This window comes from Macrobrachium rosenbergii, chromosome 29 (genome assembly GCF_040412425.1).
Source record: "Macrobrachium rosenbergii isolate ZJJX-2024 chromosome 29, ASM4041242v1, whole genome shotgun sequence".
Lineage (NCBI taxonomy): Eukaryota > Metazoa > Arthropoda > Malacostraca > Decapoda > Palaemonidae > Macrobrachium > Macrobrachium rosenbergii.
The window spans coordinates 5,039,335-5,062,319 of NC_089769.1; the positions used below are offsets into that span (position 1 = coordinate 5,039,335).

General features: G+C 34.8%; 1 long non-coding RNA gene across 1 annotated transcript; it reads left to right on the forward strand.

The window, feature by feature from the left end:
• The first annotated feature begins 9,858 nt into the window (after positions 1 to 9,858).
• LOC136854515 (uncharacterized) lies at positions 9,859 to 18,309 on the forward strand. The gene is made up of 3 exons (XR_010857720.1): positions 9,859 to 10,114; positions 14,080 to 14,246; positions 14,580 to 18,309. It is a non-coding gene; the product is annotated as an uncharacterized lncRNA (long non-coding RNA).
• Positions 18,310 to 22,985: the final 4,676 nt, after the last annotated feature.

Here is a 22,985-nt window from a genome sequence, read left to right on the forward strand (position 1 = left end):
TTATTATTATTATTATTATTATTATTATTATTATTATTATTATTATTATTATTATTTTATTATTATTATTATTTAGAAAAAATTATATAAATTGATAATATATGTCAATTTTTTGTGTTTAACATTCAGGTTACCGAACATTCATGACATTTAACTAAACTATATATATCAACTCTAACCTAGGCCTGGGCAAGTACAAATACAAAAATTCCGGAGAATCTTGATGTTAAGGTTGAGGAATGGAAAGTCGACTTTCGTAGTTTTCTTCTGTTCTTTAAAGCGTTACATTCTGCTAGATATTGTTAATGCTCGTTCCCATATCTGATTCCTAACTAGGGGAGAAATCCTTCTTAAAAATAACTGTTCTCTTTTATTACTCGCTCCTATAACTTGATCCCCTCCACAAGGGAGAAATGTTGCATTAAAAATGCAAAAGAAATGGTCTGTGTTCTTTTACCCTTCAATTTCCCGTCTTGATAAGCTGGAAACCAATTCGTTTTCATTTCATGGGTTCCTGATGAGATTGTCAATAATATTTTCTGGATTTCCGTCGTTACACTACGGCAATTGAGCTTGAGTTTGGTGATAAAAAAAAAAAGTATGAACCATCTGCTAGACGTCAGCCTTCCGGTGAATTCCATGTTTACCTTTAATTTTTAGACCACTTCGTAATTGCTTGTGTCGACCCGTACTTTAATTACTGCAAGTGTTTGTAGTTCCGTTGTGTTTTCATATACGGTTTTGTGTTCTTTTAACTAATGTAATGAAGAAAATTCCTCATTAAAACTAATGGCAATATCCTCGTAACTGATGTATTAGAAGAACGAATTGGTTTTCGTTTTATCAAGAAGTGGAGTTAGCCATCCAGAAATTCAGCCTGCCTGTGATCGAGTGTGCTTACGTAAATTCATAGATGTATAGTAAATAAGTTGCGTAGTTGCGTAAACATAAATCAAAAAGGTGTAGGCGTGTACGTCGACGGGAGAGGGTAAAGGAATGCTGCTCCCCTTGTTTTGCATTTAAAATGCAATATTTTTCATTTGTAAAAGGTATGCATTTATCTTAGTTGATAATGTACATGTTGCCATATCATTTAATGATGTTCCTTTGCACTTCTACCAACAGAAAATAACCAAGAATTGTTATGATATTAACAACAACATTATTGCTCTTCTTCGTGATCACCACCACCATTACCACAGTACTGTTATTGATTTTCGTCTTCTATCTTTCGACAACGTTCCTTGAAGTTATGATCTTTTTGTTCCTAAAAACAGGAAAGACAAATCTAAAATAATTCATTGACCACTCATTCAAAAGTTACATTTTAATGGCGAAGTTCATTATGTCACTTACGTTCCGTCTCGGGACTAATCAGTATTTTATTCCCTCTATGGCAGAGCTGTACAACACTCTTCCTTACACTGGTATGAATGCTAACGCTCGTAAGTTTAAGAGGCCGTAACAGGATTAACCGCATTTACAGCATCGTGCATCCTTACCTTCATTTTATTTTATAGTCATTCTTTTTTTTATCTGTATATTATTCTTCTTTATGTATCCCATTGGATGTTTTTTTTACACATGAAGCATTGCTTTTCTCTGTCAATGAACTTCAGTAATGACGAAAATGAGGTGAATTATGCAAATGAATTATACACCAGAATGTCTAACCCTCCGAATAAACGCTTGAGAAAGTAATTGTAGTATGTGCTCCTTAATGTTTCAAAAGGAACAGTTTTCTATAGTATGCTGTATCCGGAACTCTTGGGAACATTCGGCGTGTTGCCGCCTTTTTGTTGTTATTGTTCTTGTAGCTGCAGAGATAGAAGCAGGGGACTTGAGGAACGGAAGATGTCCACAGGAATTTAACTAGTTTCATCTAAGCCATCCTCCATAACCTTGCCGAGTCAGGGTACAAGTCCTATAATAGCGACCAGGATATATTTTTTGAGGTGACAAGAACCTGTTAAGCAAGAAAACTGAAGAATTGTAGGCGCCGGCAAGAGCAGACAGCATACTGTGAGTAACCTAACGGTAGACGAATTAGCTCTAAGGGAAACCATGGCTACCTACAGTTAACGCCCCTAGCAGCATTTTCCCCCGAAGACAGAGGAGACGTTAAATGTGTCACAGAAATGGACAGATTGGAAGGAGTCTTTTACCTACTTCGCAGAAGGTAGTGAAGTCACTGAAGATGGCCAAAACCAAAAGAAGTTATTGTACTCCACCATGCAGGTATGGGGGTACAACGCATTTTTAGAACCCTGAATGTGGCTGGAGATAGTTTTGATGTTGCAGTTACAGCGTTAGATAACCATTTTATGCCTAAAAACAATGTGGCATATGAGAGACATGTTTCCAGGCAGGCTTGCCAAGGCCCGTCCGAAAGTATAGATTCTTACCTGACTTGGTTAAGAAATTTGATTGAATCATGTGAGTATCCCACAGTTGAAGTGGATTCTGAGCCTTAGAGATCAGATGATTGAAAAGTGCTTTTCAAAGAAATTAAGAGTTAAGATTTTTGAGAGAGAGAGAAAGAGAAACTTCACATTAGATATGGAAATGGCAAGGGCTCATGAAATGGCTGAGAGCCAGGTAAGGCAAATTGACGAAGATTCTGTGAGATCTAGGCAAGATAATAATCTCAGAGTTACCAACCCCAAGGTAGTGGAGCTATTCATGCAAAGGGGAGGAAATACAAGAAATTTTTTGCATTCTAAATGGCTGAGAAATAGTTTGGGTTGGCCTAGCATGAATCAAAGTTGCTGGCATTGTGGTCTACAAGGTTTATTGGCAGAGCGATTGCAGTGTTTCAAGAAATAAAACCTGCCGGAAATGTGGTAAGATAGGTCATTTGGCTTGTGTTTGTAGGTCCAACATAGTTTCTTAAACTACCTGTGACTGATCAGAAAATGTCCGGAAACTACCTGTGACTCTGATCAGAAAGTGTCAGTGTCGCAACCTGGTATGAAAATTTCCGGAGGAAGAGATGTCGGTACTAGGAATTACACCAGTGGCCAAAGAGATCAACCTAGGCACAATCAGCATGTTAATTTAGTAAAAGATTTACAGGCTGAGAGACAAGATGATGATCGTTATGAGGACCATTATCTATTTCATGTAAAAATGTAAATAAAATATCTACTGTATTCAGATTTAATGTCAATAATATATCTATTGAATTTCTGATTGATTCAGGTGCGTCCTTTAACATCATTATTGCAAGTGATTTTGAAAAGTTAAGTGAGTCTGTAATTTTGACAGGTTGGAAAAAGCATTTATATCATTATGGTGTGAAGACCCCATTAAGGTAATAGGAGGATTTAGGGCAAAGATTGAGTCCACATCTGGAAGAGCATGTGTTGAAACAGGTTTCATTGTTGTTGAGAAAAATGATGTCATTGATAATAACTTAATTGGTACAGATACAGCCATAGCATTAAATATGTTAAGAATTGGTGAGGATGTTAACCAAATTAAAGCAAGTACTGTATGTGATCAATATTCAGATTTGAAGGTGAAGTATGAATCTTGTTTTTCAGGTCTTGGTAAGTTCACTGATTTCCAATTGAAATTGCATGTAAACCCTAATGTGAAACCTGTAACACAACCTTTGAGGAGAATTCCTTCTAATATCAGGGAAAAGATTGAGAAAACTCTTGATGATTTGTTAGATTTAGATATTATTGAGCCAATTCAAAGTCCTACTGAATGGGTTTCAGTTCCTGTTTTTGTCCCCAAACCAAGTAACAGTGATGAATTGAGACAATGTTGGTATGAGGAGAGCTAATGAGGCTATATTAAGAACTAGGTACCCTATTCCAACAATAGACGAATTGTTAATTGAAAATCGATCTAAAGAGTAGATATTTGACTACTTTTGTTGCTCATAAAGGGTTGTTCAGGTACAAAAGATTGTTGTTTGAAATTAACTATGCTCCTGGAGTTTATCAACATATTTTGCAACAAGTTTTGCAGGGCTGTGAAGGAGTCAGAGTATTAGCTGATGACATAATTGTGTTTGGTTAAGATGTTAACTAGCATGACAGAAGATTGGAAAAGGTTTGGCAACATTGTGTAGTCGAAATTTAACTCTAAACCCAGATAAATATAGTTTTGGATTGGAAAAGTTAATTTTTATGGAAAACTTTCAAAGAATGGCATTGAACCTACTGATGACAAAGTTAAAGCTGTAAAAGAGGCTAAAAGGCCAGAGAATGTAAATGAGGTTAGGAGTTCCCTTGGTCTTGTAAATTACTGTGGTAGGTTTATCAACAATTTGTCAACTGCAGAAGAGCCTTTAAGAAGGTTAACAAGAAAGAATGTAACTTGGCAGTGGGGAAGTAAACAGGAACATTCATTTCAGGCATTAAAAAAGAGGCTTGCGTCTGCTGAAAGCATGGCATATTTTAAACCTGTAGCACATACCCAGGTGATTGTAGATGCTAGTCCAGTTTGACTTGGAGCTATTTTAGTACAAAAGCAAAATGATGGATGTTTCAAACCAGTAATGTATGCTACTAGGTCATCGACAAATGTTGAAAGTCGTTATTCTCAGACAGAAAAAGAGACACTCGCTGTTTTAGGTATTCATTTTGAATTTATAAGTGATCACAAACCACTTGAAGTAATCTGTTCTCCCAAATCAAAACCTTCTTTGCGTATTGAAAGATGGGTTCTGAAACTGCAGCCTTTCAACTTTTAAAGTAAAGTACAAACCAGGAAGGACCACTGAATCGCATTCTTAGAACCATAAAATTCTCCATGAGGATTTCACTTTAAAATAAGTGATTTCTTCAGAGTCAAAGAAGTTAGACACAAAAATTAAACAGATGTAAAGCAAGCCACACTGTAAGCGGTGTGCATACCTTTAAGGAGAATTACTGATGAACTCACAACATCATTGCAATGGTTATTCATTGCCCAGCCAAGAGATTAACAGATTTCCCACAGTGGATTATCCATGCTGCTCAGCAAACTAATGATCATTGATCAGTAAGAGTGATTAGCATTCTTATAATATCCTGGAGATAACGAAGGTTGAGTCCTTATAGTCGATAGGCCTATTGTTTAGTTTTTTCCAAAAGATGAGGTCAAAGACTGAGTTAAGTATTTTTGGGCAATTATATACTCACAATATAAAATCAGATTACAGTAATCGAAAAGATATTTGAGTTATCTGTATTTGGGCAACTATAGACTCATATTACAATCAGATTACAGTATCAAAAAGATACTTTAATAACAATATAGGCTTATCCATCCACAGAATGCAGAGTTAAGCCATACATTTGTTTCCAAAATCGAGAGATCCTTCGGCATATACAAAAGGTAAAAAAAAAAATCAGGCCATATTTAAAACCGTGAGCAAAAAGAAAATCTTTCAGGTCAATTTTTATTATAATGAGTTAAATTTCAAGACTCATATCAATATCTAATTATAAAATGAAAAGCATAAGACGTATATATTTTATGAAATAGAACATGAATTAGAACACGTAGCACGAGATATACTTATGTTTACGTTCAAAAGTCAAGAAAACAGTTTTCTTTGAAGGTCTTATTGTCAAAGAAAATGAAAATATGGAAAATTGTCTGAGTAATTAACAAAATATGTTTTTTCCCCTCAATTTTGCTTATTGTTGTTAAATTCTCCCTCTCTCTAAATATATAGCTTCCAAGAATTATTTAATCAATTTGTAATCGTATTAAGTATTTAAACATGCAAGTTATAACCCTTTAAGTGTTCCAACTTTGGATATCTGAGAAAAAATGAGCATAAGCTTAAAAATACATGTTAAGCAAGCCTAGCTTATATCAAAAGCAAAACATAATTGTTTAATCATTCAGTTATTACATTTAGTTTAATTATTTTATTTTAAAATGTCACGTAATCGAGTATTAACTTCAGGCCTGTAACCCATCTAAAATATTCGACCGCCTTAGATGTCTACCAAAACGTATTTAACAAAAATCTTGAAAGATATCAATTATTCCTTATTTTGAGTCAGAAAACCCTCATTTACAACATAGTTAATTAATATTTCTTATAATTATTTGATAATTATCTCAAGATATCATAAAATTATTATTTTTAATTTGTTTCTTCAAAATATATATGATAATGCTTTACTTGAACTGCCTGTATAGGATGAGATGCCAATAAGGGTTTTAAATTTATGTTTTTTTTAGCATATTTCCGTCAGTACAGACAACTATATGCATATAATAAATCAAGATAACTTTATGATATATAATATGCAAATTAATCATAAATATATTACATATCTTGCTGAAGAATACGAAAATAGAGCTTCGACATTAACTCTACAGTTACCAGTTAATGTTTTTATAGTTCCTCCAGCTGTCACTAGATGGCATCAGCTGGTCCTTTTCAAGGCTTATAAGATAGACAGAAAGTGCCTCTTTTAAACAGTTCGGCTACGGCCATGCTAGAAGTTAGTATTTCAAAATTTTTTCTCTGGAGAATATTGTGCAATGTCAGAAAATGGGTTCGTATTTTCGTTTTCTCGGACTCTCTCTTTCATTAACAAGGGTTTGGTAAGTATACTTTATTGTAAAAATCTCCTCTCTCTCTCTCTCTCTCTCTCTCTCTCTCTCTCTCTCTCTCTCTCTCTCTCTCTGCTATTGGAAATCACTTACATATTTAAGTTTCACATCAATGTTCGTGCTGTGTTAGTAAAATAAACTTTTACATTTAATTCTTGCGCTAATGTGAGATAAGTAAGTGTTCAATTAAAAGAAGTCCTGTGGATTCCCTTTTGTTACAAAAATAAAGTAGATTATCATGCGATTTACAAATAAAATTGAAAGAAAATATTCTGTCATATCACAAAATTGACTTTACCCATGAAAGTCCCGTCACAGTGAAATGTGTACGACAACGCGGATATTTCATAATTTACCAACTTTAAAAAGATACTTTCGGCGGTTTCTGACAAGAAAGGAGGTAGAACGAATTACCTTTGACTAGAGTTTCGATCCCCTTAGGAACGGACCTTTCAACAAGAACAAAATCTCCTTGAGGTGGAGATATTTAAAAAAAAAAATACCGTACATTATAATCAGATGAATAAATTAAAGGTCGAAATTCTTTATTTTTTTTACTTTTATTCAGTTTGACTTAGTTTAAGAGTAAAACCTTTATTTTTTTTTTATTGTGCCAAGCTCATAATTCCCGCTTTTTCTGTTTGCCAAACCTTAGTTATCGAACATCTAAAAGAGACTATTTAATTATCATCAAATTGAAAGAAAAATTGCTCAAAACTTTAAATAAATTAGCTTTTATATAATTCTGTATTCATTATATTTATAAAAGGAAATTTTATAACAATATTTATTCCTTATACAATAGCGTTTTGATTAACACGCTTTCGACCTACAAGTTAATGTTTTAATTTCCGATTTAATATCATGTATTCGTGACAACTTTTAGTTGGCCACACCGGCATATAATTATTTACATAAATTTCTTATAAATTCCATACATTAAAACAGTGATTTTTATAAGCATTCTACTCTAAAATTGACATTGAGTTTTTTCGTGTGAACCGAAAAGTTGCCAAGTCATCTATTTTCAAAGTGTCAGCCCACTTGAAATGTCTAGAAATTTGAATATCCTTTCTTCATTCGAGCTTAAATACGTCTTTATTCGTATATATATTGTATATTTCCGTATATGTTATTCAGAGAAAACTCTCGCTATAACCAAAAATATAAAGAAAGTTTTATTAACGAGATATATATAAAGAGAACCGTTTGAATTCTCGTGCATCTGGCAGTCATTCCCTTTGTACTCGGTTGGAAAATTCTGTCTTCAAATTCCCTCCTTGAGTGATGGACGGCCGTATATCTGCCTGTAAAAGAAACATGATTTAGTTAATGCCCCGCAATTTTTATGTATGTCTATGTTATAGGTGCAGTTAAACCAGTTTCTCATTAGTTATCGAGTATTAATTTCAGACCTGTAACCCCGCTAGATGTTCGTCTGCCTTAGATGTCTACCAAAACGTATTTGACAAAAATCTTGAAAGATAACAAATATTCCTTATTTTGAGTCATAAAACACTCATTTACATCATAGATAATTTATAATTATTATTATTATTTTATAATTGTCGTTAGATATTATAAAATTATAATTTTCACTTAATTTATACAAAATATATATTATAATACTTTACTTGAACTGCCCGTATAGACTAAGATGCTAATAAGTGTTTTAAAAATTATATTTTTTAGCATATTTCCGTCAATACAGACGACAATATTCATATTATAATCAATTTAGATAAATTCATGATATATAATATGCAAATTAATCATAAATATATTACATATCTGCTGAAGAATAAGAGAATGAAGCTTCGACATTAACTCTACAGTTACCAGTTAATGTTTATTTATAGTTCCTCCAGTTGTCACTAGATGGCATCAGCTGGTCCTTTTCAAGGCTCATAAGATAGACAAGAAAAATGCCTCTTTTAAACAGTCCGGCTACGGCAAAAGTAGGAGGCAGCTCTCTAACACTTTTTCTCTCGAGGAATATTGTGCAGTGTGAGAAAATGGGTTAGTAAGATCGTTTTCTCTCTCTCTCTCTCTCTCTCTCTCTCTCTCTCTCTCTCTCTCTCTCTCTCTCTCTCTCTCTCTCATTAACAAAGGTTTTGTAAAATCTCTCTCATTAGCCAGATTTTGTAAAATCTCTCTCTCTCTCTCTCTCTCTCTCTCTCTCTCTCTCTCTCTCTCTCTCTCTCTCTCTCTCTCTCTCTCTCTCTTAACAAAGGTTTTGTAAAATCTCTCTCATTAGCCAGATTTTGTAAATCTCTCTCTCTCTCTCTCTCTCTCTCTCTCTCTCTCTCTCTCTCTCTCTCTCTCTCTCTCTCTTCAAAACGAAGTCCTATGGATTCTCTATTGTTACAAAAATAAAGTAGATTTTCATACGATTTACAAATAAAACTGATATAAAATTGAAAGAAAATATTCCCCCATCTCACAAAATTGACTTTACCCTTGAAAGTCCCGGCACAATGAACTGTGTACGACAACGCAGATATTTCATAATTTATCCCGCTTTAAAAAAGATACTGTCGGCGGTTTCTGAAAAAAAAGGAGATAGAACGAATTGTCTTTGACTAGAGCTTCGATTCCCCTAGGGACGAACCTTTCAACAAGAACAAAATCTTCTTGAGGTGGAAATATATTATAAAAAGATACCCTATGTTATAATCAGATGTATAAATTAAAGGTCACAATTCTCTATTTTCTACTTTTATTCAGTTTGACATATTTTAACTGTTTAAAACGTTTATTTTTTTCAATTTTGCCAAGCTCATAATTCCCGCTTTTTCTGTTTACCAAACCTTAAAAATCGAACACCTAAAAGAGATTGTTTAATTATCATCAAATTGGAATAAAAATTGACGAAACTTTAAAAAATTAAATTTTTTATATAATTTTGTTTCATTATTTATCATAAAATGAATTTTTATACGAATATATATTCGTTATACAATAGTGTTTTGATTAACAAGCTTTCGACCTACAAGAGTTATAAGTTAATGTTTTAATATCCGATTTAACATCAGGTATTCGTGAACAACTTATAGCTAACCACACGCCATATAATTCTTTATATATATTCTTATAACTTCCATACGTTAAAACAATGAACTATCAAGCATTCTACTCTAAAATTGAGATTGATTTTTCGTGTGAACCGAACAGTTGCCACGTCGTTTTTTATGCATTCTATTTTGTAGTTCTCCAAAGTTCCGCTAGATCCCACTGGAAATGCCTAGAAATTTGAATATCCTTTCTTCATTCGGGCTCGAATACGTCTTTATTCGTATATATATTATATATTTCCGTATATATTTTTCGGAGAAAGCTCTCAGTACAACCAAAATTATAACTAAAGGTTTATTACCGAGGTATATAAAAAGAGAACCTTCTGTATTCTCGTGCATCAGACAGCCATTCCAGCTGCCGGTTCCAAGTCCCACTGACAATTGACAAATTATTTCTCCGTTCAAATTCGTACAATGAGGACGTAGGTATAACTGCCCGTAAAAGTGACGTGATATAATGTCCCGTAAGTTCTCTATACAATTTTGTGTAATAGGTCCAATTAAGCTAACTATCTCATTTGTAAATTACATAATTTGGTAGAATGTTTTTTTATTTTTGGTGATATTAGGGTGTCATGGCCGACAAATTCATTCCACATATGGTTAACCGCTAATCTGGCCGTGAAAATGACGTGATTTTAATGTACCGTAAGTATTATATAAAGGTTTATTGTGTTATGGGTGAAATAAAGCCCGGAAAAACTACAGGGTAACTCTGCACAACTGCCAGTTATGGAATGGTTCCTCGCATTTGCAAGTCATTAAGCCGCAAGGAGCCACGTGTTCGGATGGTAGACTGTAGTTGGAAAAGGAAACCCATCATAAAAGAAACTAGAAACTCCACTTTTTACTCCAAACCTCCCCTGTAACTGCATGTGGGATGGCATTCCAGGACTCCTGGCTTACAAAAACACATCAGTTCTGATGTTAATTACAGTCGACCACCAAATAATAACGGTAAATTGTTGCAACAAAATACTACAGGTAAAGTCAATTTCCAAGGTAATACCAATGATAGCAACCCCACAGTGCTACCAATGTGGCATCAAGCCTAGTCTATTTGTATCAGTAGTGGTGGGCTAGGAAGACCCCATGGCTTAGTAGGTGTTAATTATATAAACCCAGGTCAGTACTTCTTGGTTTCAAGTATTTTTGGTGTAATTTTAGATTAATTTTCATAACTAGCCTAACCTGGGTCACATAGAGTAGTACTCAAAAGTTTTGCTTAGTGGTCAGTGTTTATGTACTTGTATAGCTTGACATTAACTTGATGTTTTCCATGTTGGTTCGTGATTTTACCCCCCCCCCCTCCCCCCACTTTTTATGCCAGTTTTGAGGTTAGGGAAGTGAGACGGCTAACCCAAAACCTAACCTAACTTATCTTAGGGCCTGAACCTACGTGTACTTTACATTTCCTGTTAAGTGTGCAAGTATGAAAGTTTGTTGTAATGAAGACCAGTTACATAACTAGATAAGACTAGCTGATTATACTTTAATATTAATTATCTTAACCATATTCAAAACTGCAGTGGCAATTTAGATAGTGCATTGCCCCACCCTAAATACTTAAAGGGGCAGTGTTGTATTTGATTTGTGTCCTCATCTGCCATAAAACATTATTTTGATAGGCAACTTTGTATTTGCTGGTATGTCCTTGGACTGGCAAAATTTTATAAGTTGAAAATATAAAATAATACCACGTAACCTAGGGGTGTTTGCTGGTTACAATTTTGCCCAATTAGTTATGGAGGGCCGCTGGTATTGTCTTTATAAGTTGTAATTTGATGAAGAGCTCTTTTCAAAAACCAAGTTTACACTTTCACATCATGTATTGGCAACTTATAAAATAATACCTTTGGATTTGTGAGGTTTGTAGGAGGTATGGTTAAATTGGAATGCACAGACCATTTGGACCTTTTGTGCAACTGAAACACAACCTAGGGAAAATTAAAATTGAGTGTACACGTGTGATTTTTAGAGTTTAGAATCTTATTGATCATCCAGACCCGCTCGCTCAAAACTGAACAAATGAGCAATCCCTATGAGGTCTTAAATTTGCATACATGTTTCAATACAGTAATGGTATGCATGTGATTATTGTATGAGTTCTGTAACATTTTATTAGCTAGGCATTTCATATCAATTTTGTTCAATAGCAAGCCCAAGTACTAAGCAACATACACCCAGTACTCTGTTCTTGTGGCATATATCATTTAAACTGTACAGTAAATCCCCCGTATTCACGTTCTCATGGTTCGCTAGGCATTTCATTTCTCTGTGGAACATATCTAGCCATCATTTGCGGAAAATTCGCCCATTCAATATTTTTCACCAGAAATATTCACTAATTACTGTATTTTCATATATTTTTTCTTGAATAAATGCACTTTTGTGATAAAACTATTAAAACACTCAGGTATAAGCATTTTTACAGGGTTTTTCTTGGTTTAAGCTATCAAAATGGGCAGTTCTAAGTGGTTTTAGATGGGTTTTAAGCATTCGCATGATTTGACCTATTCGCGGGGGTGTCGGACGCATCCCCTGCGAATATGGGGGTTCACTGTAGTTTTTCCCCTGTGGACGTGTTGGTATTTGAGTATTTAAGATGTCAGACTAAGTACATAATAGTCTTATGCTGATAATTGTTAAAAAATTAGAAATTTTAGGATGTTTAACTCCATTAAGAGGAAATCTAAAAGTTAAATGATAATTTCAGTGGATTTTAGTAAGAATATAGTGTAATTCATTAGTTAATTTATTGTAAATCAGTGTACTGTAGTGATTAGTCCATGCATATCTCTTGCATTAAAGGTTTAAAAAATCAATCAAAAGGTCTGTTGTAATGCAAGAAAACTTGATGCTACAATGTTGGACTGGTAGGGTAAGCAGCTGATGTCATGACTAGTTATCACCACAAACTTATTTACCTCAGGGATCCTTGCTGTTGTACCCCAGTGTTGTTTTTCACCCGAAGTTGTTTCGTCCAGGTTGATTTTCTTCATGGGTACTCAGTTTTATGTAGAACTGAAATGAAGTAGTCAGTGAAAAACTATATTTTGGGGTAATTAATATATATGGACTATTTTTGATTGGTATTAATATATAACTTGTATACATTCTAAATGATTTGGTCAGATGAAGCCATGAGCATGCAAATTATATCAGGTAGTGGTTATATATACTAGGTTATGTTATGCAACTTGGATAAATAAAATTTACTATAATATCTAGTACTGGTGTACTTCAAATCAAATATTTCACTGGCATATGTAATACACAAGTCATGCTATAAGTTCCATTTTGATTCATTTCAAGATTGCAAAGGAGTCCTAACTTTCCTGACTACAGTGCTGAAAGGTTAGGCAGTTTCATTTGGCCCTGATAGGGATGCCATGGCTAGGTCACTAAATTTATGGGATTCGAAGCCATGTACTTCATTAAGCATGATTGTTTTAACAGCAATTTGCTTAAATTCATGACTTTTATGAACTGTAAGACCATACATGTTAAAGTTCTGGGTAAGTCTGCAGTAGAGCTCTGCACAGAGATATTGTTCATTAATAAAATTGACAGAAGTATGAAAATGGGTGTACACAGTGAAGTACAGGTGAGATAATTTGGAAAATTTTCTGTTTTTCATTTGATTTTATGTCCATCCCTGAAGGCTGGTACTAAACAAGGTGCCCTTTGGAGCATTTTTGCCAAGTTGGTAAAATCTGATACCTTAGTGCCCATATTCAATCACCAACACTTGACACTCCTTAGTTAGGCCAAAGCATCCTGAATTAGGATTTTTACGTTATCAGGTATTGCTGTGACTGTAGCCATTTTCTGTGAATTAGATTGGGATGTTATATGTTGGCAGTATATTTATATCAGTTGGTTCTGAAGATTCTTAGTAGTTTGTAATTTTCTGTTTAGATAATTAAGCTTTAGCCTAACCAGTTGCATCAGAATCCCAAGCATTTAACATAGTTTTTAGAACACTTGTGAACCGCTTCTAATCAATGTATTGTGTAATGTAACCAGGAAAGTGTTGCAGTTATAAATAAATAAACCTATTGGTATTTATTATACAAACATAGACATATAGAAAGTTTCTCGTATTAATTAACAAAGTTAATAAGAAACAGATGAACCTGTCTGCCATTTAATTATTGCAGTTACAGTCAGCTGAGCTGCTCCTGGACTGTTTGGTAAATTGTCTGTGTTTTAACTGGATAGTATCTGTTCACATGAGTGTCATGTAGGCCTGTGAGTTTTTGAGTAATTTCAATTTTTTTTTTATTGTACAACTTAGTATACTTTATGAAATGCCAGTTAACAGATCATTAATCGCTACTGTGACGAGATTTTTAAACCTTGGCAGGCCTATACGGTAATGTTAATTTTTTTAGTTGTACAAACTGAAAATTTATTTTTTTTATAGGTAGTTTGCAGTTGACAAGTGACCCTGCAATGCATTGGGAGCACCTGGTCATTGCTAGTTGCTGTTACCCATCATAGTGACATAAATGACAGCAATGATAAAGAGTGAGTAAGCCTCTTTGATTCACAGACCTCAGGGAAAATTACTTCCCTAACAATAAGTTGAAGGTAAACGTTTTGTAATTCTGAATGTGCAATACAGTCACAAATTTGATGAATAAATGTATTAGTAGTGCTTAAGAATATTCTTTTATATCCATAAAATTTTGACATTAGTAATAATTGTTGATTTATGTATGAGTAATATGAAAATGTAGGCCCATTTTCCATTTGTATCTTGGCATCTCTCAACATTAATGATTCTGGATAGGCTGAAATTCCACCATAGTACAGTTTATAAACAGTAACACTTTATTTGAACACTTAGCATTAATTCAGCTGGTTTTACCTTACTTAGTATATCAATTTACTGTATTCACCATATTCAATGCATTTTTTCAGATTACCACAAGAAGACCTTTAAGTCCGCAAGCAGTTCCAACAGTACAAGTAGTAGTAAAGGGAATTATCCCTTAAAATCACTCTAACGTGATGGAAACTACAATTTTCAAGAATCCAAGTACTATACAAAGAAGCAGAGGAAGGATGCACACATTGAAATACTATGGAACTAAGCAAACAATCTCCCTGTTGGTTCATCTACCACCTTCCTGCAAGTGTATAAGAAATTGGAACATTTTTGCAGCCTGTAATGTCTTGCTAGCTGTAGGTTTTTAGAAGAGCAATGGCAAAATGTACTCTGTGGATATTTGGCACTTTCCCCATAACTCCAGATGACACAGGATTTAATGGAGGTGCTAAGCTGTCACCACTTGTAAACCATTCCTGTTATATTGTAACTTGTAAATCATGTTTCTGGTATTATAAAAATGCACTGTGATTATAAATACATGGGTCCATAGGTTTTGTAATTTGACTTGCTATAAATATCCTCTCTCTTGCATCTCTTGTCCAAGTTCTTTCTCATTTTGTTTATTTTGCACTATATAGTCTTTGTACTTTGTCTCAGAATTATTGTTCTTTTCACTAATGCAGTTCTTGTCCAGGTTTCCAGGTCTTTATTTTAGTGGCATTTAATCTTAACTTTGGTCACAAGACTTTTCTTGTAATTGTTGTTTCATAATGGTATTTCATCCAGTGTTTGGTTATAATTCTGCCCTTTCTTGTATTGGCCTACTAAAGTACAGTATATAAGACTTTTGTGCATCTTTATAGCCTTAAGTTGTGAGCTAGGTTTCTGTGTTCGTCAGTCTGAAGTTTTATGCTTTCTGAGTTTTTCTTGTTCTGTTTTCATTTTAATCTTAACAGTTGTCTAAGTAAAGCTTTGAAGTCATTTGCCATTTCTCTGCTGTTGTCTAGTTTTCCTATGCATTCTTCTAGACTAATGTTTTATTAATTGCACTCTTTTACTATATTCTGTTTGATTCTAGGTTCCTCATTTTTTGTTTTAGTGTTTCATTGCATTTTATTCAGTCCCAACCTTTCGCTTAATATCTGGATAATCCAGAACTTTTCGTTTAACCCTGCATATCTCCACTTCTGGGCTTGCTACCTATCGGTACAATACTTAACAGGCATAATTTTTGCTTGTCACGTAAACTCCCTTCTATGTTATTTTAGCTCCTAGATCCTGATGCAGAGCCAATGTAAGCCTAATATTTTTTGTTTGTCTTGGTTGATTTCATGTGGTGTAATTTGAGTCATAGTTAAGTGGTTGTGCTTACATCCTGAATACAGCACCATTTATGTCATGACTCATTTCAGTCTGTTCTGTTCATTTTGGTAGAGGTAACTATTAGTTCTTCCTTCCTTAACCAGTAAGCTGGAGTAGTATTGGTCTACTTGGATGTCTGTTTGTGCTTAGGCCTGTCCTGCTCCACAATCCAGTCTCCTCCCTCTAGAATAACATGTATGGTCCCCATTCTTTTCTCCACCTCTTTTTCTCCATATTTGGTGCTCTTATAAGCTATGACCATTGAATATTCCTTATTTTATTTTAGCTGTCCATTTTACCCCCATGATCTCATGCAGAGCATCCACAGAGGCAGTGTGTATAGTTTACAAAACTAGTTCCTTGCTTTTTCACCAGTGTAATCAGTCTCTCTCTCAAAAAAAAAAAAAAAAAAAAAAAAACTCATTTGAGTAAAAACCAATGTTTATTCATGTAATCTTTATCAAAAGTCTGTGAAATCAGGTGGTGCCTTTTAAGAAAATTAAATCTGCCTAAGCCCTGAAAATTGGAATCTTTGGTCAGAAAAATCTAGATTTAAACATTTGACTAGAACTAGTAACCTTGTGGTATACTGGCTGTAAATAGATTAGTTTGTCTTGTTTGCCTTATTAAGAATTTTGGAATTTGCATTGGGACTACAAACTTCAGTCATGACATCATTTATATTTGAAAAAGGTAGATGTAAACACTTTAGATAATAGTTCATTTTCCCAAAAATTTATGGAATTGCCAGAACATTTTTTCTATGTTCAAAGAGGTGAATTTTTTAAGTTGCTCCAAAATCATTGCTTTCAAATCCATATTTTTTGTTCCAAAAAAAATTATAGAGTTGCAATAAAATTTTTTGCTTATAAGTACTGCCTCATTAAAGTAATTTCACTAATAGTCCAGACATTTATACTGTAGTTGAACCTTTAAAAGATTTGTTTGGTTAAAATTACTCTTTATCCTGTAGAATAGGCACCATCTTGATTTATTCACACTGCAATTTCTTATCCAAAACTCTTAAAATACCTTAGCAACAAGGTATACTTGTAGTTTAGTCCATAAGTATTGTGTTGATAAATGGAACTATATATTTTGCATAATGAGTTCACACTTTAAAATTTAGCAAGGTAAAAAAAAAAGGCTATGAACTTGTGAAAAAAGTAGAATATAAAAAGCACATTGTATCAGAGTAATTGTTGTTTTTTTAAATTACTTGAAGTTCTTACACTTGACAAAAGACATTTTTCCAAGTTGCTTTCAGCCTGTAATCAGTAATCCCTAAGTTGATCTTTTCTGGTGTAGTAATGTGTTCAATTATTTTCAAGGTACTGTAAAGCAAATGTAGGTAGATATCCAGAAATCTCCATCTTAGGTATTTCTTAAGGATTACGTGCTTACTTTTAACGTGCATTAGACTGTAAGTAAATATTGTCAACATAATGATGTACATTGTTCATGTCAAGTTCTGTCCACTGTGTAGGGCTAATGGAGCTGTTATAATTGATGATCATGAGAAAACCACCTGGTTAGCTGCTGTTATTCTGTACACTGATAAATGTACAAGGTGTGAATAAGATATTTATGTGGTGCATAAAGATGGCATGTAACTTCTGCAGCATTGTAAATGGTCATTAACTTACTGAACCCCATGATATGTCTAAGTGCTGAATGGGTTAGCCCTCTGTAACTTGCCTCTGGCCAGTCTGACAGATGGCTTATTAAATCGCTTGTTAGAATAGGTCACAAAACACTAGTAAAATGTGGCTTCCTTTGCCCAACCTGATAGGTTCGTTTTACTGCTTTCCTCGATGGCAAATTCCATGCAGTATTCTGTACAGAGAAGTGTTCTTGATAAACAGATGGCCTCATTCCACTTAAAGCTGTGATTCAGAGCTATCATATTTATGAAAACCCATGACACCTGTGTTATAGCTTGCTTGTGCAAGTCATAAATATAGGTTCTGTGTCAGAGCAATAACTGGACTGGGGCTATGCCGTTTTTCCAAGACCACTTATCCTTGCAGAAGTCTAGAATTTGACAGTCAGGTAACAAGAATGTTAGATTAGGGACAATTAAAACCACGTTTTATTGGTGTTTTTTAATCCAGTCTAATAAGAAATTCAGCAAGTTGTCTGCCAGAAAGCTCAGAAGCAAAGTACAGAGTTAAACTACTCAGTAATTTGAGTTCCTTCATCACAGGTTAAGTGGTAAAATTACTATTTATAAAACTGCCAGGTTTCTTGCCATCTGTACATGCAATATAAATGTCTTATTCAAGTATTTTTTCTGGGTTATTTGACCGTAGTAGAATCAAATTATGCTTTATGCTTATAGCAAATGAGATGTATAAGTATCAAAATCATATATTTCAGATGAAATATCATTGGAGAAATATATTTTAGAGAAAGTAATCATATACTTTATTATGAATAAAGAAAAACTGAAAGTTCTGACTTTTTTTATTTCCCAAGATACAAAACTTACAGTAATCACACAATTTTTTTTTACCTTATTCCTTAAAAATACATTAGTGTCCCCCCCCCAAAAAGGGGCTGACCTCAGAGGAGACAGTTGGCTAGCTAACCAATTAGTGCTTCCCTCCTCCCCTGCCACCAGAGATGCCACAGAAAAACATTATTTCTTTGGAGTGACTTGTGACAAGTATGGGTTGTGCCTACTCTTCACTTCATGAGGGAGTTAGTCTGGTGGTATCTGGCAATTGTACTTGGCTACTGGAAGCCTTTTTGTCACTTGGACTGCCTCCAACTGGTTAACATGGATATAGAAAAACAGCTTCATAATATGATCTAGAGAAAATTGTAGCCTAGGGCTGTGCTGTTGAGATTTTTGTCTTACTAGTAGAGAACTTACTTTACAAAGCTGAACTTAAAATTTCTCTCAGAGGTTTCTGAAGTGACACAGAACCAGTGACAATCTTGAACACTAAAGGTCTTGGGAGGAATCTGAGTCTCAGATTCTAAACTTGACCAATAACCAAATTTTCCCACTTCAATTTGACTAACCTGAAGCACTGTTACCTTGTACAGTTTTGATTCCTGGGAAAGTAGTAGCTAAAATTAGGGTTTTGTAAAACCTTCCAATGATAAGACCATCATTTAACAAAGAGTTCATAATCCCTTCAAATTCATGGCAGTCAAAATTGGCTCCTAACTACCAACATGATTAACATAAGAGTACCATGTAGATTGTTGGATATACAAGTGCTTGGGTATGTTATAATAAAGCTATAAGACTTTTTCATGAGATGCTGAGCAGAGGCAGTTCAGTTTTGCTGTGAATCTAAACACCCATAGTGTATTGCACAGCCCACAAAGCTCTTTTACAGTTTATGATAACAGAATTGAGAGACAACAGATATCTTAGCAATAGCTTTTCCAAAATGCTTGGAGAATGTCAACACTTGGATAAGCATCATGCTTTCTATTGTAAAGGCATTTATATCAACAAAGTATCTTGAATATCTGTCATTGTTGGGCAAACATCTGCATTTTTAATTCGGGGTGTAGAGGTTACCACGTAACTATTTCCTCCATTTTTCCAGCACATATATCTCTCTAATTTGTCCCTGAATATGAATATTCTGAAGTGTTTGTTCAATTAAGACACAAGGATTACAGACTGCAGTATTGCTTTATTTGATCTGTGCTTTACCAGACATGAAATACATATGTAGCACTGCATCATTAAGAACATTGCAAAGCATCTGATTGTGAATTTAATGTCACTAACATTCAGACATTTTTAGTTCACAATACAGTCCCAAGTCACCACTCTAGTCAAGAGTCCTCATTTCATGTACAATTTATTAAATCAGGCTAATAAAAACTTCCTACCAGGTAGTGAAACTACACATATGTCCCAAAAGATTTAATTTGGCCCATGTTTCTTGTATGGGCAAAAGACTTCTGAAAAGGGGAAAACATCTAGATAGGTATTCTGATCTGACATCCCAGCGGCCTCCCCCTAGGTCACAAAGTGCCTGATCAGACAATTGTTGCCCCACCCTACACTGCAGTTAGCATAGACCCAACATACCCACCAGGGTATTGTTCTGAAAGACAGCATCAATAACCCACATGTTGCCACACCAGTTTTAGTGATTATAAATCAATTAATCAATTCTGCCTGCCACTGGTACCAAGATTAACCTCCAAAAAAGCAACCTAACTTGAAATGCAGCTCAGTTCCACCAGCGAATAGGAATCTTAAGATCTTAGATACCAATATCCTACTGGAAATGAAAACACTGTCTGGGCAAGCAATGACAACACACTGATGAACATGAAATCAGAATGCCAAACATCCAAGAGCAAATTTTCCTTCAACCAGCACATCAAAAAGCAACTTTCCCTGTTCATTTTTATTTAACATGCTTCAAGATCATCTACCCACCATAAACTTCTCAGAAGTTAAGATCTTCCTATTTCCAATTGATACAGCAGTTGTCTGCAAAGACCTTGAGAAACCAGAAGTTAAAATGCCAAGGGCCTTACTCTCATTGAAAAAACCAGAATGGGTTTAAAATAAAAATATGCATACCAATGGCAATCATATGTGTCTATCAGCCAAAGTACTTCCACATACAGTGTCTCCACAGAAGAATTAGAAAACATTGTCTATTTTGGCATACCAACAAACTCGATGATGACAAACAAGAAAAATTAAATATATTAAATAAAGAGAGCAGATTAAATGTTATTCAATGCATCACACCGCTCAACAAGGTGGGCACAATGTACAGCAGACCTTTCAAATACTGTATAGGAAACAAGGTCCCTAGTAAAATATACTGCTCACTTCCTAACCAGCAAAATTAGCCCCACAACTAGCCTCCCCAAAAACAACACAACACAAGGCTATGAGGAAAATCACTGGAATGTAAATGGAGACTTGTCTGCCCTGCTGCTAGCAGACACCAAACTCCTCGCTCGGCTTACAGAATAGCCATTACAAATCCCTGTATAGTAATTACAAGCTGACTATTGAAGGAAGTCAGGGACCATTCATTTAACCATAAGGTTGAAGTCTGTATCAATCAATTTGTACTTAACACAGGTATCAGCTAGTGAGGGGTTGAATAGCAAGACACTTGTAGTTATTCCACCAGCAGACAAATCTCACCCACATTACAAACTTGAAGGGAACAAATCCCCTCAGCAGTCAACAAGTGTACCACACTCTAATCCACAAATAAAATCAAGCATTTCTTTCTATAGATACAAAATGCAACGAAATTAATGGACACAAATGGTTCTGTTGATCAGAACACTAATGCAGCGGAGACAAGTGGAAGCTGTCAGACCGAACCACCAACCAGCAAACATTTCAAATAATTGCTGGGACAGCAGAGGGACCATTTATCATTAGGTAGGGAGACAATAAGCCTCAATTACTTTAAGGGAGCATCAAGTCTCCTCAGCAACTGAGCATGAGATTGCATACAATAATCACCATACAAGACATAGGCAATTCACACCTCAATCAAGACAGTGAATCCAACCAGACTGGATTCTCAGCCAAACTGGGAGGAGGTAAGGAAACTAATCTTGTGCCAAAAGTACACTCAACTGTGTAGCAGCAAATACCAAAGTGCCATTTTAAATAATACATGAATGCCAAGCTAGTACTGTATGTGCAACAAGGAATGAGTGCAATTTAGTACTAGCTATTAAAGATTTAAAGATCTGATTTGTGGTATGAGCTACATCCTTCATCCAAACTCTAATCAGCAAGGCACTCACAGATAATTTATGAAAGGGCTCTAGAAACAGTACAAAACATGGCTATGAGGACAGCCTAAGCAATGTCAATGGGTACGACATTTCCCTTGTTCCAGGCAGATGCAATTTCCATTCCCTGGCTCACAGAACAGGCATTAGAAATATATTAAACATGAGCATCCATTGACTTGAAATGCTCAATTCAGGCATCATTTGGAGAAGGGTTATACTGCTTGATATCCTGGATACCTGCAGACAAATCTCAAGAAACAATACAAATTTGAAGGGGAAAACTTCCCTTACCAGCCAACTGTACCAAACACCCTAAAATGAAAAATAAGTATAGATATAAGTACAGGCAACAAAGCTAATATCTGGCTGCTAGTAACCACCACCTGTTACACAAAAGGTTCAAGTGACTAGAACACTGAAGCAGCAAAGGAAAATGGAAGCTGTCAAATGGAATCTACCCAACAAAGATAAACAAACTGCCAAGCCAATTAATGAATTCACTTATCACTGAGTTGGGAAAGTATAATCTGCAATGCTTTTAAAGAGAATTTCAAGTCACTTCAGTGGAATCCAAGGAAGTAATGGAACTAACCTCCAGGGTGAAAGTGCACTCAAATGTGTAGCAGTTGAATCAAAGTCCTGTTTGCTACAAATTAAATAATGATGCTACAATGCTACTTGTAGCAGGTAGTTGAAACATTAAAGATATTCTCTGTAGAGCAAGTCAAAAGTCTTTCACCAAACTCTATCATTAAGAGAGTTCCAGAGAGTTAATGACTGGCATATCTCTACAACCATAAAGACCCTCATACGAACTAAGAAAGGCTGTGATTCAAATCAGGACAGACCTTTTTCCTGGGTATTTTTACCCTTCATCTAAAGCAGCTGCAACCAGGCAAGAAACCACTTGCATCAAAGCCTTGCAAAAAGAAAATTAATTTTCTTATAAACCTAACATCAATTGACCAATGACCTTCTATCAATCATTCTGTCACATTGCCAAACTTTAGCTAGAATACAGTTACAAGTGACAGAAGTAATCAGTTGGGCCTAATTTGACCAGTTTTTTTTTTTTAAAGATTTTCCTCCAACCTTACTGGTTCCTAAACATCTAAACATACCAGGTGTCATCGCCTCTTTCCTCGACTTGAGCTAAAGTTTACTAAAAAAATGAGGGAAAGACTTTTGACATCACAAACATATCAAACAATTGTTGAGACAACAGAGGGACCATTTATCACTAGGTAGGGAGACAATAAGCCTCAATTACTTTAAAGGAAGCATCAAGTCTCCTCAGCAACAGAGCATGAGACAACATATAGTAATCACCACACAGCACATGAGCAATTCACACCTCAACCAAGACAATGAAT